Genomic DNA, 6,898 nt, shown 5'->3' with positions numbered 1-6,898 from the left:
TAGCTACTTAACCAACTGAGGGGAACCCACTCCATCAGCTCAATTCTTATTCATAGCGGACCTATAGAGAATTCCCAAGATTATACTCTTTAGAGGAGCAGACAGTCTCAAATATGCCCTTCAAAGTGGCTGGTGCATTTGAACTACACAATGTTAGGTTAGCAGCCCAATGAGTGAAAGATATCAACATTTGTGCTCATTCCAAACAAAGGTGATCCAACAGGATGTGGAAATGACTGGACAATATAATTAATATCACACACAAGTAAAATTTTATTGAAGATAATTTAAAAATAATTGTAGCAGTGAGGCTTTCTGCTCCTGTCAAGATTTACAGCCTCAGAAATCCTATACAGGGTCGCTATGAGTCAGAACCGACTCCATGACATACTACCACTACCACCACCTTCCGCATCCTGGGAACTGCCAGAAATTTGACCCAGATTCAGAAGAGGATGTGGAACTAGTGATATAATTGCTGATCTTAGATAGATCTTAGCTGAAAGCAGAAATTATCAAAAAGATGTGCTTTATTTACTATGTAAAAGCATTCAAGTTTGTGTGGGTTTTAACAAATGGATAACATTGTGAAGATTACAAATTACAGAACATAATCATGTAACATAAAAGGTGGAAATAGTACATAGATCAAGAGGTACACATTTGAACAGAACAAGGGATACTTTTTAAAAAGTGTGTGTCATAATTGCAGCCTTTCACCTTACTAATTCAATCTTTATGTTGAGCAAATAATCTGAGAATCTGTACTATGAGAAGAACACAGCATTAGGATTTGAGAGACTCATTAACAACCTTTAACATGCAGATGGCATAACCTTGCTTGCTAAAACTGTATCTTTGGAACCCTTATGTTGAAAACCAAATACTAACAAAGCCTTCGTTATGGATTGCATGCCAAGATAAAAGAAAATATGTTCAAAACTGTATCAGTGGACAAGATTATGATAGATGGAGAAAGTATTCAAGTTGTCAATGATTTCATTTTTACTTGAATCCATAATAAACACTCAAGGAAACAACAGTCAAGAGATCAAATGATGAATGCATTAAGCAATCTACTGTAAAATTCCTCTTTAAAATGTTTAAAAAAAGCAAAGACGTCACTTTAAAAACAAACTTGTGCCTGATTCAACATATGGTATTTTTAATCACCTTGTTTATGAGAAAGTTGAATAATGAATTATGGTATTGGCAAAGAATATTAAATATGCTATGGACGGAAAAATATGTGTTGGAAGAAGTATATCTAGAATACTTCCAAGAATCATGGATGGCAAGACTTCCTCTCATGGACTTGGGAAATGTTATCAGGAAGGACCAGTCCTTGAAGGATATCATGCCTTGAAAATAGAATGTAATATAAATAGAGGACGATCCTTAATGAGATGGATTAATGTAACCGCTGCAGTAATGGACTAAAGCATACCAGTTATTGTTAAGACAGCATATGACTGGGCCATATTTCACTTGGTTGCATTTATCAGGGCTGGTATGAGTCAGAATTGACTGGACACCTACCACCATGAACAAGACTAGCCATTATACCACCTGTCTATCAAATTGGACTACTGGAGCACTTTGCATGAAAGGATGCCTCTGTTATTTTATATACAGGAAGGATCACCCATGGTGAACATGTTTTTATCAGAGCTTCCAGACTAACACAAACTAATAAGAAAAACCTAGCAATCTAATTCTAAAAATTAGCCAATGAAATACCTATAAATTACAAAAATATTGTTATATAGTTCTGTTATATAGAGCTGAGCTTCCTAGATTAGAAAACTCTCAAAATACTGAGCGGCACAACAATGGACTCAGCCATACCCACCATCCTGAAGATAGCTGAGTGCTCCTTCTATTGTAAATCAGGTCACTGTGAGGTGGAGGACTCCTTGGAATCTAATAACTAGAACAAGTTACACTTACACAATTTGCTTTTAACACTTGAAAGGGTGATTGTACTTCACTTTATATAGTTTTACAAAGAATGAAATAAAAAATAAAAATAAAAACCTAAAACAGGTATTTTATTTCTACTGGGATAAAAAAGGTATATAAAACTCATTTTTTCTGATTTTTTAAAAACAAACCAATAGAAACTTGTTTTGCATTTGTGAGTAAATGCTATCAAATATGGACATAAGTGACAAAGAAATAAAGCTGCTATGTCTGGATTAATAGTCTAATTTATTGTGCTTATCTTACAGAAATTCTACCTGTTGTTCACTTCTGTATCTTTCTCTCTTAGTGTTTCACTAAGTTAGGCTATTATTGCCTCTTTGTGAAAGGTCAAATCTTGGCATGTGTATAAAGAACACTGAATTATTGCTTAGAAAATTCTCTGGAAAAGTAATAGCCTTTTCTGATATTTCTCTCATGCAGTTCTTCAAACACATTGAGCATGTCTGTAGTGTCATTGTGAGAAGAAAACTAGATGATTTATATTAACAGCCATGAAAGTTTTCATCTGTTAAAAAAATGTATCTTATTTGACTATTCATTTGTAGCCTGCTTTCAAAAAATACCTATGATTCTTGATTTGCACAGTGTTTCAGTACTGCTGATAATTCATGGAACTAGAAACTGTTTCCTTCCTACTAAGAATTTCCAGGTTAATGAAGACAAAAGCTTGACTGAATTTAAATGCATGTTTTCTTTCTACACCAGCCTCTTTAGATTTGGTTTCCCTTAATATGTCAGAAAGTACTGAGCACTCTGAACTTGATTCTCTGTATCCTTTGAAATTATTCTATTACCTATCTCCTTTTAGAACAAATTAATCATAAAATGAAAAAGCCTTACCAATAATTACCTACCATCTTGTTTAAATAATGTACTTAAATATTTATACAACAACTCCCATATTAAACTAATCAAATGAGAAATGCAGCTAAAGGAATTGCCTTATAAATAAGGCTGCCCAGAAAGATGATAATCTACTTTTCTATGCCTCTGTAATTTTCTAGCCGAATAGGTTTTCATTGTGTTGCAAAATACTAGCAGATTACCAGTGACATGAAAAATGTGTCAGCACATATAAATGTAGGCTGATACTAATGACTATTATTCATTATATTATTGACTCCTATGGGATTTTGTTTGTAGAAGAAAATGCTTGAAACAGGCATAAGCAGCATGTTTATAATATATAAAACCTTTCTTTAATTTTTAGTTATTCTAATTTTTTTTACTTAAAAAAATACAAAGCAATAATTTTATTTGTTGTTGTTATTGTCATCTGTCTTCATGTCAGTTACAATCCTGGACAGGGTTTCTGAGGAATGGTTGAGGGTTTGAAACACTGATCTTATAATTAGCAGTCCAGTGCTTATCCTACAGTGCCATCCCAGGACTGCCATTATTAGCCTGGATTTCCATAGGTACTTAAAAGGTAAGATTGAATACATTAGTTAAATTATATAAAAATGTGATCCCTAAAATTTGATCCATATTCCTCAAATTGAAGCAATAATAAACATTAATTTTATTATGCATTATCTCATTTCACCTTATAATATTCAGATCATCAGCTCAGGAAAGAATAAATCTCTACAAAATTTTTTTTAAAGTAAATAGTTATAATTTTTTTTTACTCTGTTGTAAATTGAATCAAGCTTTATTGAATAGATCACCAATATTACATTCAACAAATCATATGCTTCATTTCTAAATTATTAGTAATAATTTTTAATGGAATTTTTTTCCCTTCATGTGAATCTTTTTTTCTCTTTTCCTTTACAGGATTTATTTCAAATAAACATTAATGCTTATAATATAGATGCATAAGATATATCACACATACACCATATGAATATGTAGAGCTAAAATATTTAACATAAGCATTGGGATGATTTGTAAAACCTAAAAATGCTTATACATTTTTAAATATAAAAATATTTACAAGTTATAAAATATTTGCACCAAATAATTTCTTATTTTTTCTATATTTTAAGGTAAATAATGTAGGAAAGATGTAGATTGTTATATTTTGTTTTTGTTAAGTGCCATCAAGCTGTTTCTGACTTATAAAGACCCTGCATAGCGTTGCTAAGGAGCAACTGGTGAGTTTTGAACCACTGTCCTGGCGGTTCAAACCAACCTTGTGGTTCAGGGTTGCTCCACGCCAGGACTCCAGATTATTATATTATGAAGACAAAAAATAGCTATTCCAAGATTAAATTCACTTGAAAAAACATTTCTTCCCTACAAAATGGAGATTCAGATAGCAATATAGTAACTCAGTGATAGACTAACTTAGTAAGTCTAGACTAATTTTCTCTCTAAGTTAGTGATAGGTAACTTAGACATTTGTTATTTCCTTCAGAAAATTCATCTAGTCACTATCTAAATCTACTATTTTACTATATATTATTTTACTATTTTGCTATCTAAATCTACATCTGGGAAAGAAAAAAATATCGAAGTTAGTGATCCATCATTCATATGTCAGTTTGTCATGCCGTGGTGGCTTGCATGTTGCTGTGATACCTACCGGAAACTATTCCACTGGTAACTGAAATACCAGCAGAGTCACCAATGGTGGACAGTTTTCAGTAACACTTCCAGACTAAGTCAGAATAGAAAGAACAATAGCTGGATTACTACTGAATAATTAGTCACTAAAACCCTTATGATTAGCAGTGGAATATTGTCAGACACAATCTCAGAAGATGAAAACACGAATAGCAGCAAAACATAGATACAGTGCAGTGAGATGAGTCCTTCAGCTTAGAAGGCAGTCAATTATCTTGGAAACAGCTACCTCAACAATGTACAGTTGACCATGATGATATGAATAGCGAAAAGCTTTATGGACTTTTAATTACTGATTAGAGAATCTCAAAACGAGGAGAAACAGTTACAATCAAAACAGGGAATGAATGAAGTATGAATCTAGGAAAGGTGGAAGTTGTCAAAAAATGAAATGGAATGCATAAATATCCATATATTAAGCTTCTATGAGCTGTAATGGACTGGAATTTGCCATTTTTAAATGTAAAATCATATGGTTTCATATGTTGGAAAAACAAATTGAAAAAGAATGGCATCGCATTCATTGTCCAAAAGAATTATTTCAAGGTCTATCTTGAAGTACAATGCTGTCTGTGATAGGATAATATCCATAGGCCTACAATAAAGAATTTGAACTGCAAGGTCAGTGGTTCAAGCTCACCAGCTGCTCCTTGGAACCCTATATTGGGTTGATATGGATTGGAATCAACTCAACAGCACTTAATAACAAGAAAGACCAGTTAATATCACTGTTATTCAACTTTACATACTAATCATCTAGAGCTAGTGATGAAGAGTTCTACCAACTTCTTTAGTCTGAGATTGATCAAACAAGTAGTCAGGCTATATTGATAATTGCTGGTGATTGAAAAAGTATGGTGAAAGAATATAACCTAGATGTAGACTGATGTACACCTGTTCTCTGTTTAAACAATAAAGTATATCCCTTTTGGCCAAACAACAGCCTTTAGTCTATAGCCAGGTTATGCATGAGCACAATTAAGTGCTCTGAAATTCCCGTGCTTAATGTCATCCATAACTTGTTATGATCGATATAATTGAATGTCTTTGCATGCTTAATGAAACACAGGTAGATATCTTTCTAGTATTCTCTGCATTCAGCAGAGATATCCTTGTGGCATCAGCAATTTCAAGTCCTCTTCTGAATCCTCATTGAATTTCTGTCAGTTCCGTGGGTGTATCTCTGCAACCATTTTTAATTATCCACAGCAAAATTTTGCTTTCATATGATATTAATGATACTATTCAATAATTACCATATTCTGTTGAATCACATTTCTTTGGAATGCACACAGATATGGCTCTCTTCCTTCCAGTCTGTTGGCCAGGTAACTCTTCAAAATTTCTTAGCGTACATGAATAAGTACTGCTAGTGTTGCATCTGATTTTTGAAACATTTGAATTGCTATTCCATCAAATTCCAGAGCCATGTTTGTTTACTTGTTTGTTTTTGCAAATGCATTCAGTGCCCTTTTGAATTCTTTCTTCAATATCAACCATTCTTGAGCCTCCTGAAATGGCTGAGCACTATTAATACAATCATTCTGTTTATACATTTTATCTTCTTTTGTTGCTTCCTGCAATGATCAATATTTTATCCATAGAAATCTTCCTTCTGTATTGCAACTTGTTGCTTGAATTTTCTCTTCAATTCTTTATGAGGATAATACATAAAAATATTTAAGTTGCAAAAATTTATTTATTTTGTTTAGTAAACATTATAAAGAAAAATATATGGTGTGATTTAATATTACAACAGAATTACATTTAGGGAGAAAATAATCAGAAATAATTATATTATTACTTAATGTAAGAGAAGTTAGATAAGTATATCTTCCTGTTTAATATATTTTTTAGTACATATTTACCATGCTGCTTCTCCAGTAACTGATTTTCCTATGAATTTTTACTTCCTTTCAGTTAACTCAGTTTGTTTTTTTTTTTTTAAACAAATGTAGGGCTATTTCTCAAAAATAGAGTACATGTTTGTCTTAATAAAAATAAATCACCATATAGCTCTTTCTCTATTGTAACAGCTTCCATACTTTCTGAAGGTCAAAGATGCCTATAACTTGTAATACAGCAGATGTGGAATGAGGGATATCATTGCTGATGTCTAATGGATCTTGGCTGAAAGCAGAGAATTCTAGAAAGATGTTTACCTGTGCTTTATTGACTGTACAAAGGTTTTTGATTGTGTAGATCATGACAAACTATGGACTAATTTGTGAAGTATGAGTATTCCTGAATGCTTAATTGTGCTCATGAGGAATCTGTACCTGGACCAAGAGACAGTTGTTTGAACAGAACATGGGAACACTGAATGGTTTAAAATTAAGAA

The sequence above is a fragment of the Chrysochloris asiatica genome, unplaced genomic scaffold, assembly GCF_000296735.1.
Source record: "Chrysochloris asiatica unplaced genomic scaffold, ChrAsi1.0 scaffold00084, whole genome shotgun sequence".
NCBI lineage: Eukaryota > Metazoa > Chordata > Mammalia > Afrosoricida > Chrysochloridae > Chrysochloris > Chrysochloris asiatica.
Note: the sequence above shows the minus strand (reverse complement) of the source record.